Source organism: Pelecanus crispus, chromosome 25 (assembly GCF_030463565.1).
Source record: "Pelecanus crispus isolate bPelCri1 chromosome 25, bPelCri1.pri, whole genome shotgun sequence".
NCBI lineage: Eukaryota > Metazoa > Chordata > Aves > Pelecaniformes > Pelecanidae > Pelecanus > Pelecanus crispus.
Window position 1 is genome coordinate 1,992,109 of NC_134667.1, and position 27,904 is coordinate 2,020,012.

Here is a 27,904-nt window from a genome sequence, read left to right on the forward strand (position 1 = left end):
TGGTATGGAATGTCCCTCTGGCCACTTTGGGTCAGCTGTCCTGGCTGTGCCCCCTCCCAGCTTCTTGTGCCCCTGGCAGACATGGGAAGATGAAAAGCCCTTGACCAGTGTGAGCACTGCTCAGCAACAACTAAAGCATCAGTGTGTTACCAGCGTTGTTCTCATCCTAAATCCAAAACACAACTCTATGCCAGCTCCGTGGAAGAAAATTCACTCTGTCCCAGGCAAAAGCAGGACACTCCCCTAAAGCAGGCACTGCTGGGAGCTGAGCCAGGCTCCCTCTCCCTGGGCTGGTGCTTTCACCTGCCCCAGCTCCCATGGGCAGAGAAAGCTTTCCCACAGGAGCCATGTGGGGAGAAGGATTTGACACTTGGGCAGGAAGACGGAGCCCTGAGGGCCCTCCCTGCTGCCGCTGGTGGGTCTCCACAGCCTCCAGCTCTTGCCCGATGGGCTCCTCTACTGCAGGCTGGAAGGTGCGCTGGGTGTCCATGGCTCCCTGCGGAAGCATCCACAGCTCAGTATCACTGCCAAGAGCAGGATGTGGCCCTAGAGCAGAAGAGGGGAGGAGGCAGCTGTCACCAAGAGCCTCTGCCATGCCAGCGTTGGCCCATTCCCTGCTGGGAGCTCCTCCAGCCCTGGGGTGACCCTGCGGGGGTCTCGGGGGAGCCCAGGCTCACACACTCATCTTCTCTAGTGCATAGAGCTTTCCTGCAGGCAGCCCCTGGCCCCAGAGCCAGCCCCTCCTTCCCCAGCTCTGGGCCCACCACTCCCTGTGGAGATGCAGGGCTGGAGCCTGCCCCGGTGGGAGTTTCCTGGGGGATGGAGGCTGTGTTTGCAGTGCCCATGTGTGTCACCCATCTCCTTGGGGGTCTTGCCTTGGGACACTGCTCTCCCATGGGCTTTCCACAGCCGTGCTCTGCCCAGCGTGGGGCAGCAGTGCAGAAGGTTGGGGTCTCACCATCAGGCCCCTTGGGTAGGTGCTCGGGAGCTGCAGGAGCAGGCACAGATCTGGGGCGCAGTGATGATCCTGCTTGGCTCCAGAGAACGGAGCCAGCCTGCAGGGCCAGAGTGTTCAGGCCCCAAAATGCCATGCAATGGGCAATTCCGGCTCAGGTGTGCTGCACCCTCACACACCCCCAGGGCCTGTGCCTCATCTCCCTGAAGAGGAGGTGGAGGAGGAGGAGGAGGCAAAGCTCTGCCAGGTGCCAGAGCAAGAGAGAACTATTACAGGTGGGGAGGGCAGAGCTGGTGGGGAGGTGGCATGGGACAGACGCTGGGCTCTTCTCCCTGGTCCCTTCCCAGGCAGTTTGGGATCTCCAGCTGGAGCCAGGACAATCTGAGACTCTTAGCCCTAGACAGCCTCAAGGGCAGTGTGGCTCTGGTCCCAAAGGGCACCTGGGCTGCAGCAGCAGCCTCACACCACATCTCTGAGTGCAGCCAGGGAGGATTCCTAGCGCGCTGCTGCTGCCTGTGCCCTCCCTGAGCTCTCCCTGCAGGCACTCTGCTGCCAAGCATTGTCCCTGGGCGGTGGGTGGGGTGGGTCTGTGGTGCAGGGCAGTGACCTGAGCTGCGGTCCAGCACAGCTGCCTGCCCCTCTTCTGAGAGGGGGCTCAAAAGAGGCACAGCCCTCCTCACCCCACAGACGGGCCGGGGAGGGAGGGAAAAAGCACCCTTGGAGATGCCAGGGGTTGAACCCAGGACCTCCCACACACGAAGCAGGCGCTCTGCCACTGAGCTACATCCCCTTGACACCTGCCTGCAGCAGAGACGCTCTCCTCCCGTGACATGTCTGTGACAAGCAGAGCCCTCTTGTCCCCTGGGTGCCCAGGCACCCCTCTGCAGAAAACAGCCCTTGCACCCTCCCAAGATGGGGGAAGTCAGCAGTAGCTCTCCACTGGGGCCTGGCCCTGGCACGGGGCTGCACTGCAGAGCATGGCCCCTTCAACATCCCTGCAGGGCAATGGGCAGGAGGAGGCTCTTGCTGCAGGCACTGCTCCCATGCCCTGACCCACTCAGGGCTCGATGGAGAGGAGAAAACCCCTGAGCCCTCCTCTGCCCCCCAGGGCTACAGCCCTCTGTGCCACACACGTCGCCAGCTGCACAGCAGGAGCAGAGCAAGAGGGTGAGGGAAATGGCCTCGCTGGGCTGAGGTGCCCCCAGGCTCTGACGGCACCCCAGGGTGTGCGGTGGGGGAACATGGGGGCAGAAATCTCACACGCCCTCGTCCTGGTACCGGGGCCTCCCCCTGCACCCCTCTTCCCGCCAGCATCCCTGGAGGTGAGGTGAAGGGCAGGCTTCCATCTCCATGGGGCTGATGCCCAGAGAGGAGCACACACGTGTTCCATCAATCATTGCAGCAGCGGGGCAAAGGGGGCCAGGAAACTCTGCTCGGGCCAGCGTGTGACTAAACAGCACTGACGCCCGTGCACTGCAGTGGCTGATCCTCAGCACGGCTTTGTCAGCTGTCCTGGGCACATGAGAGGTCTGGCTGAGACAGAGCTCCGCAGGGAGGATGCTGGCACTCAGGCCTCAGCTGCAGGGAGTGCCTCTCCCTGGGACTGGGGGGACGGTGGCCTCTGCTCGGGGAGCTGAGGGCCAGGGGAGGGAGGTGCGTGAGGCACAAGCACGAAGCCTGCCCCTGCCCGGGCAGCACACTGCTTCCCCCGCCTGCATCCCCCTGCCCTGCTCTGCAGGCTGGAAACCTGGGACTGGGGCAGGGCAGGGCAGGGCAGGGCAGGGCAGGGCAGGGCAGGGCAGGGCAGGGAAGGGAAGGGAAGGGAAGGGCAGGGCAGGGCAGGGCAGGGCAGGGCAGGGCAGGGCAGGGCAGGGCAGGGCAGGGAAGGGAAGGGAAGGGAAGGGAAGGGAAGGGAAGGGAAGGGAAGGGAAGGGAAGGGAAGGGAAGGGAAGGGAAGGGAAGGGAAGGGAAGGGAAGGGAAGGGAAGGGAAGGGAAGGAACAGACCAGTGTCTGGCTCTGGGTCAGAGGCACAGCGTCTCCACAGGCTGAGCAAGCTGCAAGGCTGGGGACAGGAGACACTCGTCACCACTCACGTGTTGTGCCACCTTTGTGCTCGCTCTCGCTGTTCGATCGCTTCTCAGAGGCAGGGGAACAGGCGGCTGCTGGTGGCCAGAGGGCAGGAGGAGCTGGCACAGACCCATGGCCCCCACGGGCACAGCTGCCCCCAGGATGGGTTGTGTGGCCCCGGTGCCCTTGCCCTGAGATGCCAGTGGGAACCAGGAGCTGTGTGGTGCAGGGAGCCCTGCGGGCTCTGCCGCTCTCTCACTGCCGTCTCCTTTCAGCTGCTGGCCCGCATTAACATGGATGCAGAGGAGTTTGCTGACATGTGCAAAGTCTGCAGGTTTCTGAGGCGTCCAAGCGTGGTGATGCAAGGCCAGCTGCTGTTGGGCGCAGCGCTGCGGGCAGGGCTGCTCCCTTCCTCATGCCTCTTGTGTGGCCTTTCAGGGGCCCAGGGCCATTCAGCTGTGGCTGCAGATGTGGCCCACAGCTCCTGTGTTCAGGAGCCGGCCCCGGAGCATGTCCCTTCCCACCGGCCACACTAATGCCCCTGCGCACCACGGGCAGGGAGCGGCTGTTGCTGAAGTCCTCCCGTCCTCCTCCCCTACCACAAGTCCAGCCAGGTGCAGCAGCTCTGCATCAGCCTCAGAGAAATGATGAGTATGGTGGTGAGGGACAGCAGGAGACAGAGAAAGAAGAATGTGTGGAAGAGCCCAATCCCACTCTTCTTCCGTATGAATGACCAGATGGAGAGCGTGGCCGAGGTACAGATTTGAAACCCTACCAGTGGTGTGGGGAAGGGTGTGCTGACACCATGGGAGGGGCTTGGGCATCAGGGGCGAGGGCTGTTGGCAGTTGGACTGTTGGAATGTGTGTCACCTCGGGGTCCCAGTGCCTGAGTCGCTGGGGACAGGGCAGAGCTTCCCTCCTGCCCTGCACTGGGCCCACCGCTGCCTTCCTCCTCCCCGCCGACCCTTTCAGCTCTCCTCCAGCGCAGTCCGTAGGAAAGGTCCCTGCAGAGCCAGTGCAAGCAGGGCCAGAGAAGCTGGCACGGACATTTCCCAGAGCTGCCCTGCCTGGTCCAGCAGCACTCAGCAGCAGCCCGTGGCCACCAAACACACCGGTCCCTACAGGCTCCCTAGCTGTCCCTGCAGGCGTGGGAGGCCAGGGCTTTGAGCCCCAGTCCCTGTCCCCCCGGACTGTGCCCAAGACACCTCCCGCAGTTTGGGCTAGGGCATGTCCCAGCGCCCAGAGAGCAGGATAGCCCCAGGAACGAAGCGCTGCTGCGCCAGGTCCCCCTGCGTTGGGCCAGTGAACTTGGTCTGCACAGAGGGGTGCAGCAGTTGCAAGGGGTGTAGAGGCAGCTTGTCCCCCAGCCTGGGGCAGGGAGAGCGGTGGGAGGGGAGATGCAGCCAGAGGGGGACCGCCCTGCGTGCTGGGACCAAAGCTCTGCCTGCCCGGAGCCTGGGCGTGAAGCAGCTGGGGCAGCCGCAGCTGGGGAGCCAAGCGTCTTGCTGGGGGATTCCCATGGGGAGGTGCTGCTGGTGCCGTCCTGCTCCGGTGTCTCTGGGAGCCCAGCCCTCGCTGCCTACAGCCGTGGGGCCTACACCTGCTTTGCCCTTCAGTCTGCCCCCATCCCTGGCAGCAGCTCAGCAGCGCTTGAGGATCCCTGTTCTGCTGGCCAGCAGCATGAGATATGTGAGGTGGTGGCTGCCCTGTGTCCCTGCCCTGGGCACTGAACCCAGTTCAGACTCTGTGCCCCGCTGCCTCTTCTCCTAAGGGGCTGGGAAGAGCTCGGAGCCTGGCCAAGAGCAGGAGGATGCCAGGTCTCCTTGCCTGGGCTGTGGTACCATCTCCCAGCCTCTGCTTTTCTGCAGGCCTCTAGGGACACTCTCCTCGCCTGTGCAGAGCTCCTGCAGTGGAGGAAGCTCAGCTACCTGGCCGAGACAGGTCAGACACACCTGACTGGAGAGGGCTTGGTGAGGACAAGCCCCAAACCCCAGGGCCGGGCTGGACGGGGGCTGCCCTAGGTGCCCATGGGAAGGGCTGTGCCTCGCCTGCCCTGCTCCAGCCTGGAGCCGCATCCTCCTTCCCTGCCTTCAAGCACAGACCCCCAAGGGCTCTTCTCCAGGCCTCTCTCCCCTCCCTGCCCCCAGGGTGCTGAAGGAGACCCTGGCCCATGCGCGCCCTGGCAGTGGGACAGAGGGGTCTCAGCACCCCCAGACCCCCTCTGCCTGTGTCTCTCTGAACCTCAGCCCCAACAGGGCTCCTGGCTGGGAGGCGGGAATCGCTGGGAGGGAAGGGGGGCACTGGTAGGAGGGCCTGGTCTGGATGGCTGGGGAGGGCCCACCCTATGGGCTGCTATGAAGAAAATTAACTCCATCCCAGCCAAAACCAGTGCAGTCAAGCCCATCCTACTCCTGCCACGCAAGCGACACGCAGCAGAGAGGAGTGTTTGGGCACACTGGAGGGGCTGTTGCATCCCACAGGCCTTCGATCCCATCTCTTGTAACTGCCCAACTGCAGCCAACCCCCAAACCCCACCTGCCCGCATGGGCTCCCAGTAGCAGAGGCGTGTTGGTGCAGGGGGCAGGCGGGGCTCTTGGAAAAGGACTGGTGAGAAAGGGGATGACTGTTGCCCAGGACAAGAGGGGAAATGTCTCTCCTCTGTCCCCAGCTGTGCCGTCTCCCTGCTGGTGTCATAATGCACCTTCAAATGATGCGGGCTGATGTCACAGGGGGATGCCCCACATCACAGGGAGGTCTCCGCAGCGCCGCAGAGGTGCCGACACTTCCCGGCAAGGCCTGGGTGCTGCTGGGCACTGCTCAGGGGCTCCCCAGTGCTGCCCTTTGGAGCTGCTCCACAGCCAGGAGTGGGGTTTGGAGGAAACGGGGCTGTGCTGGGGGACCCTCGCTGACAGGCAGGACCCTCGCTGACAGGCAGGGCCCTTGCTGACAGGGAAAGTAGGGGCACGTCGGAGAGGAGTTTTGGGCAAGGAGCTGCAAAGAGCATCCCTTTCCCTGAGCTGAGGGGCCATCAGCAAGTGCGATGGAGGGCTGCTGCACCGTGGCCGTCAGCTTGGAGCTGAGCAGCTTGTTCCCCACGCTCCTGTATCTCTCCACCAAGGGTAAGGGTTCTGGGAGCTCCTTCCCAAGGGGAGGCACCGGGGCTGTCCACTGTCAAAAGCTGCCACTGCTGGGCTGTGGGGGTGGCTGGAGGGGGCTGGGGGCTGCTGCGAGAGCCCTGCCTGAGGGTCCCACCGGGCTCGGGGAACAATGTGGCAAGCAGGACTCCCGGCTGCCCTGAGTCCCAAGGCTCCCATGGGAATGGCTCGGTGCCCTTGCGAGGGGGCCCATCCAGGGCCAGCTTTCCCTGGGAGCGGGTACCTCTTGGGGTTCTGGCTCTGGGATGAAAAGGGGTCCTGCATCCCGGGGCTGGGGTGTCCTTCAGCTCCCACGGGGCTCTCACCGGCCAGTTGGAAATGCCTCTGATGTAAATCAGTCCTTTACCTTCAAGCAGTCTGCTTTGGGACAACCTCTGTTCCTTCCCAGGGGATCCTCTTGGCCACCAGGCTGGCAGACCGTGTCCTGGGCACTGGGGTGCCATCCCTTTCTGGGGCTTAGATGGCCACTGCCCTGGTCCTGAGCCCTTCCCACATCCCCATTTCTGCTCCAGCCCTGTCCCGGGAGCAGAGGAAGGCTGGCAGTCTGACATTGGAGCACAGCCCAGCTCCGCAGCCATGGCAGTGTTTGTTTGGGCTGTTTGTGGACACCCGCCTCTGTCACCCCCTGGGCGAGGAGCTGGCCGAGAGGCCGTGAGCTGGCTGGCCTGCAGCCTGACACCTCTTTCCCTTGCTTTCCAGAGGTTGTGGCTGTCTGGGATGCTGTGTCTGCGTATATCCTGGGACAACTGAAGCTGGACAAGGTGGGCTGGCGTCTTGGTCCTCCTTTGCCCTGGAGAGCCTGGGCCCCGGGGAGCCATCCCTCCTTGAGCATCGTGGCAGCACACCGAGACAATCCCGTGTGCCCAGAGCTGCTTCTTGGTCAACCAAGAGAGAAACCAAGGCCAGATCGAGTCTGAGAAAGCACTTGGCGCACAATAGGGCTTCACTCTTCCCTGTGCTCAGAGTGGAGAGAGCAAGCAGAGAGGCAGGGGATTATGCTGGGTCCATGCCAAGGATAATCCCTGGGAATCAGTGCCTGTGCTGGAAATGCCTGGGCTCTTCTCCAGCCAAGGGACGTTAGCATGTGTTTTGAGGAGGGGAAGAAAACCAATGGAGAACATGGGCCTTGGCCACAGCTTTTACTTTTGCCATCTCTACAGTACTCACTCATCAGCCTTTTTGTCTTCTTCCTGGGCAGGGTGTCCTGCTTGCAGGACTCGGGACCTTCGCTATGGTCCAAGAGCAATGCCAGGGCGACAAAGAGGTGTATGTGGTTCGCAGACCCGTCTTCCAGCTGGATATTGATGTGTCATGCCTGCAGGAGCTGACGTTCCCCACAGTGGTTATCCCTGGTGAGGAGGCAGCGGCCACCCTCCACTCTCGGCCTCCATGTCCGGGGCTGGGGTGCGTGCTCTCTGCTCTTTGGAAAGGGCTGGGAGAAGTAGAGAATTGCATCCAAAGGTCAGGGCATGGCTTGAGCTCCCCCAAAACAAACCACTCCCCAGGAGCTCTTTTCTATGGCATTTTGTTATGACTCTTAGATGGAAATGTGGCCTGCTGTGGCAGTGACGCTGTTCCTCCTCCTTCCAGGCAATGTCAAGATCAAGCCGCTGAACTACAGGTGGCTATCGCGAGCCACCTCCTTGCCGTGGCACACGGTGGAGGACTGTGTGAAAGAGACCATACTCTTGTACTCTTACCACCTGAGAAACAGCCAGCACCTCTCCTTCGCCTTCAAGGACATTGGCGTTCTGTCCTGCGAAGACGGTGTCCTGTGCATGCGGTTTTACTACGACTGCGTCACAGGGCTGGAGAGCAAGGCCAGCCGCATTGCACTGCTTCACACTGTAAGCTGCTCAGGTTTTGAGGGCTGCTGCAATGTCTTTGGGAAGCCCACTGAAGGCTGAGCAACCCAGTGCCATTGGCCAGCCTGGACGTTGCAGGCCACTCAAGTGCCTTTCCCCATGCTCACCCCCACTAACTTCTCCATTAGCAAAGAAAGTTTCTTCTGAGTTTCTGGGTCCTTGCCCTACAAAAAGCCTGGCAGTGTTCTTGCGCAGCTTCAGTGTTTGCTGTGCAGCTTCTCCAGAGCAGAGCAAGGGCTAACGCTCATGGAGGAGGATTTGGAAGAGGGGTTTGGAGAAGTGGCTTTCTTTTGGAGCAGGAGACAGGTCTGCTTCCTTTGGGAGCCAAGAGAAAACTGCCTTGGACACCTTCCAACAGCTCTGGGTCACTTTGCAGAGGCTGTGGATGCCAGTTGCAGATGTCTGCGGTGGAGCGACCACCGCTCGGGGGATGCAGGCTGCTCCTGCCCAGGCATTCCCAAGGTGAGTGCGTTTCCTCTGCAGCCCTCGACTGACCGAGCGGGCGGCTTCCCAGCTCCTGCTCAGCAGCGCGCATTGTCGGGGCTCAACACTCAGCATCGCGTCAGGGATCAGTCCTGAAGTGACTGGTTTATGGTTAACTAATGCTGAGTTTGGGCTATGCCTGTATTCTCCTGCAGCGACTGGGCACCGTGATTGTGTTTCTCACGCCCAGCCTGCCGTCATTCCCACCAGAGAGAAGCAGCTGCACACGGAGAGGACTTGAAGCTGCATTTTCTGGTGTTGGGGGGAGATTGCCAGTAAAACCTGTGCATGGCCACAAAGGAAAAGGGCTGCCATGCCTTGCACGACAGTCAGGAGGATTAGTGCTGGGAAGCTGCAGAGGGTAGAGGGTCACCCTTCTTCAAGCCTGTGTCATCATTTGCTTTCCAGGTTTCAGTTCCTGGTGGTCAGCAGAGCGCTGGCCAAGTCTTTCTGCACCTGGCACAAGAAGGCTGCAGAAAAGCATGGGAGCAGAAGAGGTACGGGTACCCTGCCCCACGCTGGGTGACCACAGCCCAGTTAAAACGCACTCTCCACACGGCTGCTCTGAAGAGCTTCCTCCTTTCCCAGGCACAGAGGGGCATCCTGACCAGCTGCTGCACAGGCGGGTGAAGTTATCCCTCCCCGTGCTGCCAAGCCAGGGGCCAGGCACAAGGCAGCAAGACATGGGGAAGAAGCCTTCTGCCAGGTGAGAGCCTTGTGGGAAGGGATGAAAGGGATCCTTGCACCCATGTGGGAGAGACATCCCCTTTGGACAGTGCGGATGCAGGGACTCAGGAAAGTCCCTGACTCATGCCCCACGGTTTTTATGAGCTTGCTTGCCCCATGGCAGGCCCCTTAGTGAGGAAGACGGCACATGCTGAGTGCACCCCACATCGCTTTGCTTGCCCTCACAACAGAGCTGAGGTGCAGCCCTCTCCCATCCATCTGATGGGGCTCAGGAAAGGCTCCCCCTTGCCATGGGAGATGGCCCCACCTCCCCTGCTGCTTCTGCCAGCCTGGGGAGCCTTGGCACCAGATGAAAAGGAGAGGCCAAAGTGCCCCGTGCTCATGCCGACTCCTCCTGGTGTCTCTTTGCAGTGTGCTCCCCCCGTGTCCAGGCAGCTCCCCCAGGATGAAGGAGCCAGGCAGGCAGGAGCCAGCTCCTCCAGCCAGGCCCACCGCTGCACTCCCGTCCTCTGAAGCCTGCAAGAGAGCGTTGCAGGTACGTGCTCTGCCTTGCTGTAACTACCGTGCTGTTTGAGACTCGGCAAAAGCCTCTTTGTGCAGAGAGCCATCCTGAAAGGATCCCTTGGCGTGCGTTCATCGTAACCTGGCTGTCACCTCCTTCAGATCTTCTTCAGGAAAAGGAAGGGGCTGCACGTCCTTCCCGCCTGTTATTGCCCCTGGGTTTGTCATGAAACACTTTATTGTGTCCAGGGGCTATGGAAAGTGTACAAGTCCTTTCTAGGTCATTGACAGTGGAGGTCTTTGCTCGCTCAGCTGTGTTTGCCATGAGTTGAGGAGCCTGGCATGACTCCATGGCCCCTCATCTGTTAGGGGAAAAGCGCTGCTGACCGACCAGCTGAAGCAAGAGGCACCGACATGGGCCAGGCCCAAAGGAACATCCCCTCTGGGAGCTGAGACGAATCCTGTCTGCTGCTGCGTTTCCATCCCCTCCAGGAGGTCTGGCAGCTGTCTGCAGAGTGGGAGCAAGGGAAGACCCAGTGGCAAGAGCGGCGACAGCAAGCAAAGGCAGAATGGGCAGCGTGGCAAGCCTGGTCTGCAGGGGAGGACCGACAGCCGCCCCAGGTACGGGCAGTGACTGACACCGCTGAGAGCAGCAGTGACCCTCTCTCTCGGGGCACCAGGGCGGCAGGTCTCCAGGGAGTGGGAGCAGGACTGACCCAGCTGCAGGGCAGGGGTTTGCCTGCTCATCCCTGTCAGGGAGATTGGCAGCAGGGTCCCAGGGGCAAAAGCAGCCATCGGCCATGATGACAGGCAGACGATGCTGAGTCTCCCGGCTCCCAGGTCCTGCTGCAGGCTCCTCTGAAGAGAAGTCCTCTGGCAAACAGCACCTCTGTTTGCCGTCTGGTTTGCTGAGAGTGTCTCCTTCTTGGCAGGCACTGGGCACTGGAGGCACTTGGACTCCCCACCCTCCAGCCCAGCCCAGGAGAAAGGAGGTCACCCAGAGGTGGAGAAAGGCTGAAAACCCTCTCCCAGCAGAGGAGATGGCAGCAGCAGCCCAGCGGGGAGAGACTCCGGCCTGAGTAAGTGTGCGCTGGCTCTGCACACAGCCCGGGGCAGCCGAGCAGTCGTGACCCCACGGGCTGAGGGATGATGCTTCCCTGTTGTTGCAGGCACCTTTCCCCACGAGCGCTCCAGGTCCTCAGAAGGCTGGAGCCATATTAAGCACGGAGGAACATATTCAAGCACGTCACTGACAACCACAGGCAGTGTCAGGAGCAGCAGAGGCAGCTCCCCTGGTAACTATCTCCAAAAAGAGATGGTGCTTCCCCAGCTGCAAGGGAAGCCCATCCCTCCACTGAGGGCATCCCTGGGGGAAAGAGGATATTTCTCTGCCAGCCCTTGTGAGACTGAAGCAGGTTCTGGAGCTTGGCTGTGGGCTGGATCTCCCTGACACCCAAGGGGACTGCCTGCGCATCCAGAATTGGCTTTCCATGTGGGATGTGGAAGTCCTGGCTGAAGACAGAGGGGTCCCTCTGATGGCTGGCTCTCCCCTTTCCAAAGCAGAGAGCATGTCCTTCCCTTGAAGAGTCTTGGGCCAAGACACCTTGCCCCTGGGGGGACACCTGTATGGGGCACTCAAGGTCTTGGCCCAGCCTCACTCAGCCCCAGGCTGATCAGCTGCACCTGGGACCTTCTCATGGGCTTGGGCATCAGGGGCCTCTCCCACTTCACAGGCACCTTCAGGCTTCATCGCAAGCAGATCCCACCACAGGTGGCCTGAGCTATGCCTGCAGGATTTCTCTGCCTTCTCCCTCTCCATACAGTCATAGGCTTTTCTTTCTTCCTCCCTAGCACTAGGTGCTGGTACCGCAGCAGCAGGGAAGGTGCCGGCAGCAGCGGCTGTAGCAGTGGCTGTTAGCAAAGAAGCTGGGAGGCTTCTCAGCTGCAGAGATCCACCTATAAATACAAAATAAAGAGCTCTGGGGCTGTTCCCAGCTGGACTGACTGGCCTGTGCCCGGTGCTGGACCGCTCTAAAGGGATTATGCACACCCCATGTGTGATCCCAGAAGTGCTCCTAGGTGGAGGAGGGAATAAAGTCCACACATAGCCCACAGCTTGAAGACGTGCAGCCCCACTCCTGCACATCCCAACACACAGGCAGCATGACAGAGGAGGCTCTCACGCCCCTCCTGGGAACCCAGCACAGCTGGTGCCTCCCTGCAGCGCCTGCACGCTCATGCACGCGGCATGGAGAACCACCAGCAGGGCCAGCAGTCTGTGTGTGATGCAGGGCTGTGACCACACCGGGACCACGGAGGTGTGGTGGGTCAATGGCACAGCAGGACGGCTGCAGTGGAGGGACACGGGCTCTTCAGGAAGGACCATCTGGGGAGGCGAGGAGGTGGACTTGCCTCCTGCTCGGGGTGGGACGGGAGCCAGCTTATGGCTCAGGATCAGAAGGCAGACCAATGTGGGTGCTGCGTTAGCAGGTATCTGTTAGAGAGCTGTTCAGGAGGAAGATGTAGATGAGGCCTTCTTGAAACAAGTGGAAGAAGCCTCACAATTCACAGGGCCTGGTCCTCATGGGGGGCCTGAACCACCCTGGTGTAGCTGCTGGAAGGACAATGCAGCAGGGCCAAGCAATCTAGGAGATTTCTCGAGTGCATTTCCTGGCACAGGTGATGGGGGAACCAAGAAGGAGAGGTGCTCTGCTGGACCGGGCACTGCTGAACAAGGAAGAACTGCTCGGGGATTTGAAAGCCAGTGGCAGCCTTGGCTGCAGTGACCATGAGATGGTGGAGTTGAGGATGCGGAAGGGAGGGAGCAGGGCAAAGAGCAGGACTAGAGCCCTGGCTTTCAGGACAGCAGATTTCAACCTTGTCAGAGATCTGTTTGGAAGGATCCCATGGGAGATGGCCATGGAGAGAAGAGGGGTCCTGCAGAGCTGCTTGATATTCATGGACCACCTCTTCCAAGCTCAAGAAAGGTGCCTCCCAAGAAACAGGAAATCAAGCAAAGGCAGCAGGAGGCCAGCATGGATGAGTGAGGAGCTCCTCACTGAGCTCAGGCATGGAAAGGAAGGTACGAGAGGTGGGGACAGAGGGAGGTGACCCAGGAGGTCACAGTTCAGGAGTCTCAGTGACTTGTTCAAACTTGAGAGCTCCTTTTCCATTTCCCCTCTCCCATCACCCAAGAGCAGGAAATTGAAAAGTAAGACTCGGGAAATCTCCTTGTCTTTATATGGATCGCTGCCGTGTCCTACCCCTTGAAGCATCTCCTCAACAATGTCCTGGGGTGCTCTGGAGCTGTGAACAGCTCTGACCCACGCAGCACCCTCTCAGCAGCAAAGACCCTGCCCTCCTGGGGATCACTCCTTCCACCCACAGCCTCTCCCCGCATCGCTGTTGTGAGCTCCCCGGGCAGGCTGAGTGCTGACCCTGGCAGGCGGCAGAGTCCCTGCCCCGGCACACAGCCCCCTGAGGCGCAGCAAAACTGCTTGGCAGGACAGCCCTGGACAGCCCTGGGGGTACTCCCGGCTTCACACCCCTGCAGCCATCCCCAGCAGAAGGCAGCGGTCATGCCTTGTCCCTCTAACAGTGAAGCAGGAAATCCCTGCTCCAGAGCATGTCCTTCTCCTCTGCACCAACCATGCCAGCTCTGGGAGATCCCTTCAGGACATTCTTGCACATTGCCCTGCAGCCAGGGATGTAACATGTCCACAGCTGTGAAGATTAAAGAAAGCGTACCCACCCCACCCCCCACAATGAACAAGAATGGTGACCTAGTATGAAAAGACAAGGAGAAGCCTGAGGTACTCAACAACTTCTTTGCCTCAGTCTTCACTGGCAACCTCTCTCCTCACCCCTCCCAAATCGATGGACCGCAAGATGGGGAACAGGGGGGTAAAGCCCCTCCCACACTGTAAGGGAAGATCAGGTTCGAGACCACCTGAGGAACCTCAATGTACATGAGTCTATGGGACCTGATGAGATGCATCCCAGAGTCCTGAGGGAAATGGCTGTTGTAGTTGCCAAGCCACTCTCCATGATATTTGAAAAGTCCTGGCAGTCAGGTGAAGGCCCTGGGGACTGGAAGAAGGGGAATGTTGTGCCCATTTTTAAAAAGGGAAGAAAGGAGGACCCTGGGAACTACCGACCTGTCAGCCTCACCTCTGTGCCTGGGAAGATCATGGAGCAGATCCTCCTAGAAGCTATGCTCGAGCACATGGAGGACAGGGAGGTGATTCGAGACAGCCAGCACGGCTTCACCAAGGGCAAGTCCTGCCTGACCAACCTCGTGGCTTTCTGTGAAGGAGTGACTGCATCAGTGGACAAGGGAAAAGCAACAGATGTCATCTACTTGGATTTCTGTAAAGCGTTCAACACGGTCCCCCACAACATCCTTCTCTCTAAACTGGGGAGATATGGATTTGATGGGTGGATTGTTTGGTGGATAAGGAATTGGTTGCATGGTTGCATCCAGAAGGTAATGGTCAACGGCTCAATGTCCAAATGGAGACAGGTGGTGTTCCTCAGGGGTCCGTACTGGGACCAGTGCTGTTTAATATCTTCATCCATGACACAGACAGTGGGATCGAGTGCACCCTCAGCAAGTTTGCAGACAACACCAAGCTGAGTGGTGCGGTTGACACACCAGAAGGACGAGATGTCATCCAAAGGGATCTGGAGAAGCTGGAGAGGTGGGTCTCTGTGAACCTCATGAGGTTCAACAAGGCCAAGTGCAAGGTCCTGCACCTGGGACGGGGCAACCCCCAATATCAATGCAGGCTGGGGGATGGAGGGATGGAGAGCAGCCCTGCGGAGAAGGACTTGGGGCTACTGGGGGATGAAAAGCTGGACATGAGCCAGCAATGTGCGCTTGCAGCCCAGAAGGCCAACCGAATCCTGGGCTGCATCAAAACAAGCGTGGCCAGCAGGTCGAGGGAGGGGATTCTGCCCCTCTGCTCTGCTCTGGTGAGACCTCACCTGGAGCCCTGCGTCCAGCTCTGGGGCCCTCAGCACAAGAAGGACATGGACCTGCTGGAGCGGGTCCAGAGGAGGCCACCAAAATGATCCGAGGGCTGGAGCCCCTCTCCTACGAGGCCAGGCTGAGAGAGTTGGGGTTGTTCAGCCTGGAGAAGAGAAGGCTGCGAGGAGACCTTATTGCAACCTTCCAGTACTGAAAGGGGGCCTACAGGAAGGATGGGGAGAATCTTTTTAGCAAGGCCTGTTGTGACAGGACAAGGAATAATGGATTTAAACTAAAGAAGAATAGATTTAGACTGGGTATAAGGAAGAAATTTTTCACACTGAGGGTGGTGAAGCACTGGAACAGGTTGCCCAGAGAGGTGGTGGAGGCCCCATCCCTGGAAACCTTCAAGGTCAGGTTGGACAGGTCTGTGAGCAACCAGATCTGGTTCAAGCTGTCCCTGCTCCCTGCAGGGGGGTTGGGCTGGGTGAGCTCTAAAGGTCCCTTCCAACCCAAAGCGTTCTATGATTCTATGATTCTATGATGCAATTGCTCACCACCCACTGACCCGACCCCCAGCCAGTCCCCAAGCAGCAATCGCTGCCCCCTGCTCAACTCCCCCCAGTTTCTATACAGAGAAGAGGTGACAGCAGCATTCTCCAATTTATAGTTGTCGTGGTTTAGCCCCAGCCAGAAGATCAGCACCATGCAGCCGCTCGCTCACTCCCCCTACCCCGATGGGATGGGGGAGAGAATCGGAGGAGTAAGAGTGAGAAACACTCCTGGGTTGAGATAAGAACAGTTTAATAATTGAAATAAAGTAAAATAGTAATGATAATGATAACAATATAATAATGACAATAATGATGATAATAATAATAATATAGAAAGCAAGTGATGCACAATGCAATTGCTCAACACCCGCCAATTGATACCCAGTCGGCCAACCCCCCCCCAGTTTCTATACTGAGCATGACGTCATAAGGTATGGAATAGCCCTTGGGGCAGTTTGGGTCAGCTGTCCTGGCTGTGCCCCCTCCCAGTTTCTTGTGCCCCCGGCAGAGCATGGGAAGCTGAAAAGTCCTTGATTGGCATAAGCAGTACCCAGCAACAACTAAAGACATCAGCGTGTTATCAACATTCTTCTCCTAGTAAATCCAAAACACAGCACTGTGCCTGCTACTAGGAAGAAAATTAACCCAGCCGAAACCAGGACACCAGAGAAGGGCAACGAAGCTGGTGAAGGGACTGGAGCACAGGCCTTATACGGAGCGGCTGACGGCACTCTGTCTGCAGAAGAGGAGGCTGAGGGCAGACCTTATCGCTCTCTACAGCTGCCTGAAAGGAGGGTGTAGTGAGGTGGGTGTTGGTCTCTTCTCCCACGTAATTAGCAATAGGGCAAGAGGAAATGGGCTCAAGCTGCACCAGGGGAGGTTTAGGTTGGATATTAGGAAAAATTTCTTCACGGAAAGGGTGGTCAAGCATTGGAACAGGCTGCCCAGAGAGGTGGTGCAGTCACCATCCCTGCAAGCGTTCAAAAACGGGCAGATGTGGCACTTGGGGACGTGGTTTAGTCTAGTCTACCCTTGTTTGGTTTAGTGTAGACTTGGTAATGTTAGGTGAATGGTTGGACTGGATGATCTTAAAGGTCTTTTCCAACCTAAACAATTCTATGATTCTATGATTGTGTTTCCTTCTTGCTAGCTGGTGGGGACATAGCTGTTATTTTGTTGATCACATCCATTGGGAGCTGACGACGTCCATCTTGCCATTTTATTTCTAAAAATTGCATCTCCTGTGCAGGTCCCTTGACCTTTCTTTGTTTGATGGCAAAACCGGCCTTCAGAAGGATTTGGACTATTCTCTTTCCCTTCTCAAAAACTTCTTCTGCTGTATTGCCCCACACAATGATGTCATCAATGTACTGCAGATGTTCTGGAGCTTCACCCTGTTCCAGTGCCGTCTGGATCAGTCCATGGCAAATGGTGTATTTGGTTTCTGTACGTGCACGAGTAATTCTGCCTCTACCTGCAATGATATCCCTAACGCCACGTACCATTATTGGTCTCGGTACGTGTGCGTCAGTGTAACGCTATTGCTGTCTCGATCTGTAGTGGTATCGGGATCTGTAATGGTATTGGTGATGGCATCTGTCATGGCACTTGTATCTGCATCGGTATGTGTAACGCTATCGCTATCTGCCGTGGGATCAGAATCTGTGATGGCCTCTGCATCGGCAAAGGCATTTGTAATGCTCTGAGTGTCTGCTGTGGCCTCTGCATCTCCTAGTGTACCTGCACCTGACTTTGCATCAGCAATGGTCTCTGCGGTGGTTTCTGCAGTGCTATCTGCAGCTGCAGCAGAATCTGCATCTGGCATGGCGTCTGCATCTGCAGCGCTATTGGCTTTGGTGTCTGCACTGTGGCATCTGTGCATCTGCAAAGGTCTGTGCAATGGGTTCTGAAATGGTATTTGATCTGCCATGCCATTTGCAATGCTGTCTCTGTCTGTAATGGCATCCGCATCTGCTCTGGCATCCGCAACACTCTATGCATCATCAATAGCATCTGCAATGGGAACTTGCGGTGCAGAGGTGTCTGATGGTTCCTCTGTCTGTCACGGGCCCTCAGTCGGTAATGGTGTCACTTGCTGTATCTGCTGCTTTTGGTGTAATTGAAAGTGCACTTGGATCTGTGACTGCACTTGTATCCTCAATTGTATGTGCAATTGCACCTGTATCTGGAATTGTATCTGGTTTGTGCCTGTCCCTGCAGTTGCATTGGCAATTCAGTGTGGGTCCGTGCCTGTAATGATATTGGTCTCTGTGATGATGCTGGCAGCAGTGTATTTGATGGTGCCAGTATCTGTGTCTCTAATGGTATCTGTGCCTGTACCCGTAATTGTACCCGTAACTGTACCTGCATTGCTAACGGTATCTGGACCTGCACATGTACTTGGAATGGTTTCTGTATGCGCACACGTAATTCCCTCTCTAGCTGAACTAGGAAGCGAAAACTAGGTTGAGCGAAAGAGAGGTGCTGCAATGACAGACAGTGAATTTCACACCCTGCCTCATATCCAGAGGCTCAAGCTCGGCACGCTCCATGCTCCTGCGTGGCAGGCGGCTTTCCGCAGCAATGCTGCTCACCGGGCGTTGTTAAAGACATCAGCCTCACAGATGTTTCTGCCTCCCCCCAGACAGCCCTGATCCCCTCAGTCACTGCCTGCCTGCCGGGTGCCCCCACCCCTTCCTCCTGGTGCTCCCCTGCGTGCCAGCAGCCACGGCTCTCTGAGCAGGAGAGACACTCCACTCCTCTTGGCAGCCTGCAAGCACAGACTAGAGCACAGGGCTAATCTTTTTGTTCCCTATTCCTGGGCTCCACTTCCCCCCCGGAGCTGGGTGCTGGATCCTGGTGGGGGCTGGGTGTTTCAGCCCTGTCTTGGAGCCCAAGCGGTGTGTGTGTCTGTGCACACCCGTGCTGCACGCGCCTCTCTGTGAGTGTCTGCGTGTGCCTGCTGGGAGTCCATGTGCAGCCCGGCTCCCGCGTGGACCTGGTGTGGGGAGCTGCCGCAGCTGGACTTCCGCGGGACAGGCAAAGCCCGCGGGGAGAGGCCGACACGCGGTGACCGTGGTTGCTCCGGCCGTGCGCTGAGAGTGGGTGCTGAGAGTGATGCCCTGTTTCCCACGTCAGCTCTTGGCACCAGCCCCGGGGAGGTGATTGTCGTGTCACAGTGGGCAATGGTGGCTGTGTCACCATGATGTCACTGTGGGCTTGTGACACGGGCGCCCTGGAGGGTATAAAGGGTGCTGCTCCCAGAGGCGGGGGAGCATCTGGAGGAGAACCTGGGTGCTGCTGGGCAGGAGTATGGAGAGTACTCGCCAACGACCTCTCCGGCGTCCACTGTGCAGAGGGGCCGCGCGGGTGCCCGGCAAAGCAGGGCAGGAGAAACTCCTTCTCTCCTCAGCCCCGCACCACACCTGGCCAGAAGCTCAGCACCCAGCTGGTGCAGGCCAAGCCGCGCATGGAACCAGTGCGTGCACGAGCACAGGACCGCTGGCTAAGTGGGAGGCAGGTGCGTGAGTGCAGGCAGCTGATGGAGCCCCTCTCTGGGGGAGGCTCCCATGCCAGCCCTGGCCATCCCTGACGGTGCATGTGTGTGGCCTTTGCATGAGAGAGCACGGGTGCACCTGTGCTTGGGCAGCACAAGGCGCTGTGTGGCTGTGCCCGTGGGCATACGGCTGTGCCAGCGCCTGCAGTGCTGGGCACAGCTACAGGCGAGCAGGGTGGTGTGCCTGTGCACAGCCGTGCAGGGCTGCGTTCTCCTGAGCGCACCCGCGTGTCCACGTGCGATTGTGAGTCAGGGCAGGGCAACGTCCCTGTGAGTGTCCGTGCCTGATAGTTCCCACGGCCATGCCCCTCACACCCTGCTGGCTCCCGACGCGCAGGTGCAGCCATGCAGGCAGAGGTGCTGAAGCAAGACCTCTGCATGCTCCGGGAACGCCTGCTGCAGTGTTCTGGCGACTCACAAAGGCACAAGGAGCTGCTGCAGTGTCTGGTAGGTGTGGAGTGTTCCCCTTGTGCCCGGGGGCTGGGGCTGCGAGACCTGAGCCCCTGAGCCCTCCTTTCCCCCTGCAGGGCAAGCAGCAGCAGGAGCTGCGGCAAACCATGGAGGAGCTCAGCATGGAGGTCAGTGTCCCCTCCTCTGCCCACGTCCCCCAGCTGCGGCACCTGGGGCTGTGTCAGGGGCTCAGTGCCTGTGTCCGGCTCCTCTTCCCAGAACCGTCTTGTGGCGCGGTGTTTTGAGAACAACCGCCGGGAGCTCCAGCAGCTGGAGGGGCTGGTGGCCCAGGCAAAGGTGAGTTCACAGAATCACAGACTGGTTGAGGCTGGAAGGGACCTCTGGAGATCATCTGGTCTTGTGCAATGCCCCTGCTCAAGCAGGGTCACCTAGAGCCACTAGCTCAGCCCCATGTCCAGCTGTGGACCGTGTCCAGAGTTGGGCCTGGGGGTCGCTCTGGCTGCCTGCAGTGCCTGCAGGGCTGGGAAGGAGAGGGGACGTGAGGGCAAAGGCAGTGCCCGAAGGGAGCCATGAGTGCACTCATGCGAGCGTCCCGGTGCCCTGATGCCTGCTTCTCTTCCCCTCCTCTCCCACAGGAGCACGTTCAGCTGGCAAAGGAGGAGGCAGCTGCAAGCCTGGAAGAGGTGCTGAAGGTACAGGGGAAAAGGAGGCCCGTTCTGACAGGGTCCGGGAGGGGGGTGCCAGTGCTGGGTCCGTGCAGCCCAGCAGCCACGGGCAGTGGTGTGGCTGCGGAGGATATTTACTCCGGGATATGGCATCCATGATGGAGGGATTGGGCCTCTGGAGATCCCCCAGGCTCTTGGCTGTGGCTGTGCTGCAGAGGGGACCCTGATGGGTCTGCAGGCACAGCAGGCACAGCAGGCACAGCACTATGGCTTTGGGGAAGGGGGTGCGATGAGTGACCCTCACTTGGGTGTACGGGGACACCGGATGTGACAGGAACCCAGGCATGGGCTGGAGGGGAGGCGATGGGGAGTCTGGCGTTGCGCCCTGGCCAGCGTCATGGGGGTCCTCCTCCACCCCCTGCCCCTCCTGGAGCCGTTCCCGTTCCCCCTTCTCTCCCAGGCACACCTCTGTCAGGGAAAGGCAGAGGGAGGCACAAAAGTGCGGGAGCTGATCAAGGTCTGTGACCCGCACCCAGAAGTGCCTCGGGGAGTGGCCAGAGCCGCTGAGCAATGGTGCTGGCCCCAGGACACCCGTGTGCCTGCCGCCCTGGCCCTGGCCTGGCCTCCCAGTGCCCTGGGGACTGAGTGGGGATGCCCTTTCCCACCATGGCTCCCTGCAATGTGTCCCGCTTGCTTTGCAGGGGGAGCAGTGGTCAGAGCTGGCACAAGCTGTTCAGGAGCAGGCTGAGGTCAAGAAGGTACTGGGGACTGGAGGGACGGGGGCTCCACAGGTTTGTGGGGGGAAGCCCCCTCAGAGCAGACATGGCATGGACTCCTGACTGGGCCCTTTGCTTCTCCAGCTGCTCAGGAACAAGCTCCAGCACCTCCTGGAGAGACAGGAATGCCTCCGAGAGCCAACAGCTTTGTGAGTGGCGATGGGGCCCCAACTGAAACCTGGGGCAGCGGGGTGGGGGATGCTCAGCAGCTTTGGGCAGAGCTCTGCCACTTGCAGACATCTTTGTGGCTCCTGTCCGCTGCTCCAGCCTGCTCTGCAGAGCCCTTTGTCTTCTCCTAAGCAGCTCAAAACCTCTCTGTGCCACTCCGGACTCCTGCAAGCAGCTCTGCAGCACTCTGAGCAGCTCCCAGGCTCTCCTCCATGCCCCCCAGGCCTGGGGCGGGACAGGGGCAGGGGGTGGGTCTGTGCAGTGCTGGGATGCCGCGGTGCCTGGTGCCAGCCCCGGCAGAGCCTGGGCAGCACCCTGGCTCCCTGTTGGCCACCCAGGGGGCCACCATGCCGGCTGAGGTCTCTTCTCACAGCCCAGAACCCCATGGTGTCCGTAGCAGGGGGAAGGCGGCGCAGGCGGACAAGACAGGCGAGTCGCTGCTGCAGGAGATGGTGGCTGTGCGGCTGGTACGACAGACAACCCTGCTGTGGGCCTTGGGGAGGGAAGGGTCTGCACTGTGCCCGGGGGACATGGGGGCACTGATCTCAGCGCGAACGAGGGAGGGGGGCTGAGCCCCCAAACCTCGCCGCCTCGCACACCCCAACACATGTCCCTGCTGTGCCTTGGCCTCTAGGAGGAGCAGCTGGCGTCAAGGAGGCATAACATCACTTCTTGGCTGAGGTGAGTGGCCCGGGGCAGTCAGGGTGCCGGGGCTCTTCCATAGGCACTGGCATGTCCGTGCCAGTGGTCCAAGGGCACTAGGCAGCTTTGGACTTCTCTGGGATGAAATGGTTCAGTATTTCTTTTCTTCCTAGCTTGGGGGGCGCGTAGGGGGGGATTTTGGGGCCCACCGGGGAGACGTACAGTAGAGCCGAGAGAGGTAGCCGGGCCCCTCACCCCAGTCCTGAGCGGGGAGTGTTGTGCCCAGCACGGTTCAAGGTGCCACGGTGCTGTGCGAAGAGGGTGGTTGGAAAGAGCTGAGACACATTTGCCCCCTGTTCTGCCTGACCCCTCTCCTGTCCCACAGGAGATTTCTTCTGTTCCTCGCCTTCCTGCAGATCGTCGTCCTCATCCTGGTCCTGCTGAACAGGGACATCCTTAACTGGGCCCTGCCACCGAAGCTGGCAGCTGCCTTTGGGAGCCGCCCAGTGATGTCCCGGTTCTTTTGAAGTAAAACCAGAAAGAGAAGACAGACATCTGTGATTGTAGGACAAGTGCGCGACCGTGCCAATAGTGAATGTCCGCTGACAGGCCGGAGGGAGGTGGCTGCTGCTTTCCCTTCTGCCTGTGCGTGCCCCACGATGGCTCTGCCTCAGACCTGGTTCTTGCCCGATTTGCAGGCAGGAGGGTGTGTGCACTGTCCTGCGTAAACGGTTGCCCGTTTTCACACAGGCGTAATGGAACTTGACCAACAATGACCTCACTTGCATAAGAGGGTTTGTTGTTAGGAGAAACCAGGCCAAACCAGCTGAAAGTGCCAAAGTTGCAACAAAGTACTGCAAACTCAGCTTATAAATATGCATTAAGCATGCTTGCATGGGGGTTGATGTGAACAAATCCTCAAAAGCGTATGGTAACAAGGGATGTCACGGCCAAAGCATATAGGTTATGTACATTGCAAAAATGAATATGTGAGTAGTCTCAAAACTGTATATAAAGGGTCAAGAGCGTGAAAAGGGGTACTTCTCATGCTCCCAGCCAAGAGGCACCGTTACTGCCAGCAATACAAGGGGTTTTAGCTAGGGTGTACTTCTGCTGCCTTCTTTCCAGTACGTGCGCACGAACGAGAAAAAAACAAAATGCGAGCAAATCCTTTTTTACTGACACCAGTGAATGCCAGGTGACCGGTCGGAGGGAGGTGGCTGCTGTGCTCCCTACGACGGCTCTGACTGTACACTGCTATGTACTGAGTACAGGTTCACGAGAAGGTGGCAAGGCACAATGACCACCCACAGGCCCAAGACCTCCTTTAGGAAGAATAATAAAACAAAGAGGATGTGTGGCTGCTTGACTTGTGTGTGTCCCTTGCAAACGTTCTTCCAGGGAGCTTCCTACAGCTTGTGCTGCTAGTGGGGAAGGGAGCTTTGTCCCTCAGGAGAAGGATGCTCGTGGTCCGGGCTGCAAGAGACAGCGCAGGGGAATGGGGCTTGAAGGAGAAGCCCCCGTGGTCCAGCTCCGGCTTCCACAGCCCAGGGTCGCTCACCAAAGCTCCAGTGTCACTGAGAGAGCAGAATCGCAGCCCCGGGAAAGCTCTCCTGCTGGCAGAGAAGAGGAGCAAAGCAGGCCTGTCTAGGCACCATGTTTAGTGTTTCATTTAAAGGCACATAAAACAGGATATCCTTGGAGAATAATTCCCCCCTTTTGTCCGTTTACTCTTTCTGTGGTCACCTCTTAGCTGCCTTGTGAGATGGCACTGACTGTGGGGGCTTGGGCAGATCATTTATGAGCAGACACCCCCGAGCTCCTCGGTTGCCCTCAGACTTCCCCGACCCCCTCAGTTCCCAGCCAGACACCACCGATTACCTCAGCTCTCCCACACACACCCTGGAGCCCCTCAGCTCCCCCCACAAACACCCCTCATGCCCTCACTTCCCCCGCAGACACGCCCATCCCCTTCCCTTCTCCCACACCCCTCCAACCCCCTCAGCCACCCACGTACCCGCTCCCCCCGCTCCCCCTCTGGACACCCTGGCCCTGCCTGCTCCCTGCTTCAGCCCCACACTCGCGATGCCGGGCAGGTCAGCGTACTTGGGGTCAGCCATGGCCGGGGGGCATTGACAGGGGGGACGTTTTCCGGGGGATGCCCCTGGGTGGCCTTGGTGTTAGCAAGTTACTCATAATTGCTTTTAAACGTGATGAAGATAAATGAGGAGCATTTAGGAAAACCCCTACAAGAGCTGATGTGGGTGCAAATGTTCATAAAAAGGACATGGGTTAAGAAATGGAAGAAGAAAGGGTCTTTTAGTGTACTTGTGCCAAGACTAAATGGGAAAGGTCTCTCTCTGCTGCCTGTCTTTAATGTCCTGCCAAGCACCATGGAGAAAACATCTACATGGGATTAACAACTGGATGTTGTGGCTGACAACAGTCAACCACCCTTTAACAAATCTACCTTTTAGAGATGAATTTAATAGTGAGAGGGGAATTCATCACGGTGGGTACATTTACTTTAATCTTCTTTTTCTGGCCAACACAACTGTAAAAGCCCTTCTATTATTCTTTGCATCTTTTGCCAAATTCAGCCACAGCTCTTCCTTAGCTTTCCTGATTCCATCCCTACACATCCAGGCAGCGTCCCTATATTCTTCCCACGACACAGGGCCCTGCTGCCACTGCCTCTGCATTTCCTTCTGACGCTGCACTTGGACCAGGAGCTCCTTACTGAGCCATGCTGACCTCCTGCCTTCCTTGCACAATGTCTTCCACATGGCAATCAAGAGCTCTTGCACGCTAAGAAAAATGTTCTGACAGAGCTGCCAGCTCTCTTCAGCTCCTTTAGCCCTGAGGGCAGTGTCCCAGCACGTCCCATCCACTAATTCCTTAAACCACTCAAACTTCACTCACCTGAAATTCAGGGTCCTGACCCTACTCCTTACCTGGCCCATATCGCCATATCCCTCAGGATCCAGAATTCCACCAGGGCATGACCACTGCAGCCCAGGCTGCAACCAGCCTTGACCTCTCTATTTACTTCTTCCATGCCTGCAAGCAACAGGTCTGGTAATGCTTCCCCTCTGGCTGGGCTCCCTATCACCTGCATTAAGAAATTATGCTCGACGCACTCCAAGAGTCTCCTGGACTGCTTACAGCTCGCTCTGCTGCTTTTCCAGCAGACACAGGGGGACTGAAGTCCCCCAGTAGGATCTCAGCCTCCCAGTGGGATGCTTCCTGCCGCTGAAGTAAGAACGCTTCCTCAAAAGGCTCCTCGTGCTCAGGTGGCCTGGAGGGAACACCAGCCATAAGGTTTCTAGCTGCACAGTGGTGCTTAGCTCCTCCTCTCTGTTACCCAGGCTGCGTGCATTGGTGCAGAGCCATTGGTACACACCCTAATTCCTGTGAAGCTTTTCACAGCTGTTTCCCTGTTTCTTCCTAATACATCACCAGCCCATGGCTCTTCCCTCTTACTCAAAACTCCATCCCCTTCCTCACTAAGTCGAGTTTTACACGCACCTGGCCTCTTTTATACCATTTTCTGCCTAACCCCACTTTGTTCCTCCCCGCTTCCCCTTCCTCTGCACGTCCCTCATGGCTTTGCATAGCTCTCCTGATTCCCGCATCCCTCCCAGTCCATGGTCCCTCTGATTCACAATCATGTCACTTGACAAGTCCAGTTGGTCCTCTGGGAAGTGGCACCTGTAGTTTCTTGATGGCACAACAACTAGTGTGACTGGCAAAGTTCCTTTCTTGTCATTCACTCCATCTTTCTTTCGTCAAGTCTCTGTCTCAGCATACTTTGCTTCTGGTTTCCCCTTTTGTCTCTTAGCTTCCCAATTCACAAGGTCCCCAAGCAGATAACCTTGCTGGAATAAACACTCTCCCCCTCTCACACGCCTCCATCCATCAGCATGACTGGCCAGCTTTGGTTCCCAGCACTGCCTCCCTCAGCATCTGCCCGTCAGGTTTGTTTCCCTGTCTCTTGCCTGTGGCTTCCTCCTTTCCTCATTATTGTATTATCCCTTGTGGCAGCCAAACAGGGCCTTGACCCAATACTCTCAGGGGATCAGACGTGCTCCCTCCACACCCCCATACACAGGTGAGAGCAAGCTATGCTGTGGCTGGCTGTCACGAGCAAGATGAAAATAGAGACCATGCCAGCGCATGCGTAGACAGCCCCCACACAGAGCGAGGGCTCCTTTTGTGCCGCTGTCGACGGTGACCGCAGGCGGTGCTGGGGCAGCTGCAGGCTCCCCAGGAGAAGAAGCGCAGATAAACTGCCCCGAGGGCTCAGCCAGGGCCGCTGTTCCATGTCACTTCCATGGCCCGTATGTTTTGCGGGACAGTCGCTGCCGGGGCCTGGAGCTCGGAGGAAACTGGAGGCTCGGGCAGCTGCGCAGGCCCAGCTCTGGCTGGGGTGTTTGTAGCTCCCCAGGGCCCTTCCTGCTGCCTGTTGGGATCCCTGCCCTGGGACACGCCAGCAGCACAGGCCCCGCTGCTCCGCCAGCCCTGGCGGGACAGGTGCCGCGCCCAGCGGCTGCCGGGGGAAGTCCCGGCCCCTGCCAGCAGCCCCGGCGCCATTTGCCCTGGCAGCCCCTCTCCTCTCCCGCCACGTGCTCTGCTCTGATTGGCTGCCAGCACCGGCCACCCCTTCCGCTGTGCCCAGCGAGACATCAGGCGCGGAAGGCCCTGCCCCTGCCTGCACAGGGGCCGCCACTTTGGTTTGGCCGCCAGGCTGGGACAGGGTGCCGCCATGCCATGGCCGTCAGCTGCCATTGGGTGACACCTCATGCTGCTCTCTGATTGGCTGACGGCCATTTCCTGACACCGTCACACCCGCCTGCTCTCAGGCAGCCCCTGGGATTGGCTGGCAGGACTGGCCACGCGTCCCGGTGTCCCCAGGGCCACGGCACAAAGGAAGCCCCTGGCATTGCCCACAGGGAGGCTGCCACTTCCCACAGCCTCCTTGCCCACCTCTTTTCATCCGGCACTGGGATTGGCTGGCAGCCATTTCTTCACCCCTTCATACCCACGTCTTCTCAGGCAGCCCTGGGATTGGCTGCCCACCGGCTTTGGGCCAGGAAGGGCTCACATGTACATATATGGACATTTATCTAAAAGATATCTATTTATAGATAAGTTTGCAAATACTTCTAAACACATATTTATTTAGAGATAGTTGCACTATATATATGTATACTGAACCGGCCTAGAAATCAACACAGTCGCCATCACCCTTCTCATCTCAAAATCCCACCACCCACGGGCTATCGAAGCAGCAATCAAATATTTCCTAGTCCAAGCAACCACCTCGACACTAATCCTTTTCTCAAGTCTAACCAGTGCTTGATGCACAGGACAGTGAGACAGCACCCAGCTAAATCACCCGATATCCTGCCCCCTACTAACATCAACCATTGCAGTAAAACTAGGCCTAGTTCCATTCCACTTCTGATTCCCACAAGTCCTTCAAGGATCATCCCTAACTACTGCCCTACTACTATCAGCAATAATGAAATCCCCCCCAGTCACCATTCTCTTCCTAACATCCCACTCACTCAGCCCGACACTCCTAACCAGCATAGCTATTGCCTCTGCTGCCCTAGGGGGTTGGATAGGACTAAACCAAGCCCAAATTCCAAAAATCCTAGCCTTCTCATCCATCTCACACTTGGGCTGAATAGCCATCATCATCATCATCTACAACCCCAGCCTTACACTACTTACCTTCTACCTGTACTCGCTAATAACCACCGCCGTATTTCTCACCTTCAACACAACCAAAACCTTAAAACTAGCAACAATCATAACCACATGGACAAAGACCCCGATGCTAAACGCAGCCCTACTACTAACCCTACTCTCCCTAGCAGGCCTTCCACCACTAACAGGCTTCTTGCCCAAATGACTCATCACCCAGGAACGAACTAAACAAGAAATGACAACAGCAGCCACTACCATCACTAGACTGTCACTACTAGGACTATTCTTTTACCTCTGCCATGCGTATTACTCAACAATCACACTCCCACCAAACTCCACAAACCACATAAAACAGTGGCACGTCAGCAAATCAACAAGCACCCTGATTGCCATCCTCACCTCCCTATTGGCCGTACTACTACCTATCTCCCCCATAATTTTGACCATCATTTAGAAACTTAGCATAGCCAAAACCAAAGGCCTTCAAAGCCTTAAACAAGAGTTAAACCCTCTTAGTTTCTGCTAAGACCCGCAGGACACTAACCTGCATCTCCTGAGTGCAACGCAGACACTTTAATTAAGCTAGGGCCTTGGTCTAGACAGGTGGGCCTTGATCTCACAAAATTCTAGTTAACAGCTAGATGCCCAAATGGACAGGTGGAATCCAGTCCTATTCCAGCACCTATTCTGATTCTTGTGGATGTATACATATGTATTCATGTATAGATTTATAT

At 58.0% G+C, this 27,904-nt stretch overlaps 1 non-coding gene and 1 pseudogene across 1 annotated transcript; one reads left to right on the forward strand and one right to left on the reverse strand.

Annotated features, from left to right (window-relative positions):
* Positions 1 to 1,673: 1,673 nt before the first annotated feature.
* Positions 1,674 to 1,745, reverse strand: TRNAT-CGU (transfer RNA threonine (anticodon CGU)). Its single transcript has one exon. It is a non-coding gene; the product is annotated as a tRNA-Thr (tRNA).
* Positions 1,746 to 6,063: 4,318 nt separating this feature from the next.
* LOC142595946 (NADH-ubiquinone oxidoreductase chain 2-like) lies at positions 6,064 to 27,624 on the forward strand (annotated as a pseudogene).
* The last annotated feature ends 280 nt before the right edge of the window (positions 27,625 to 27,904 follow it).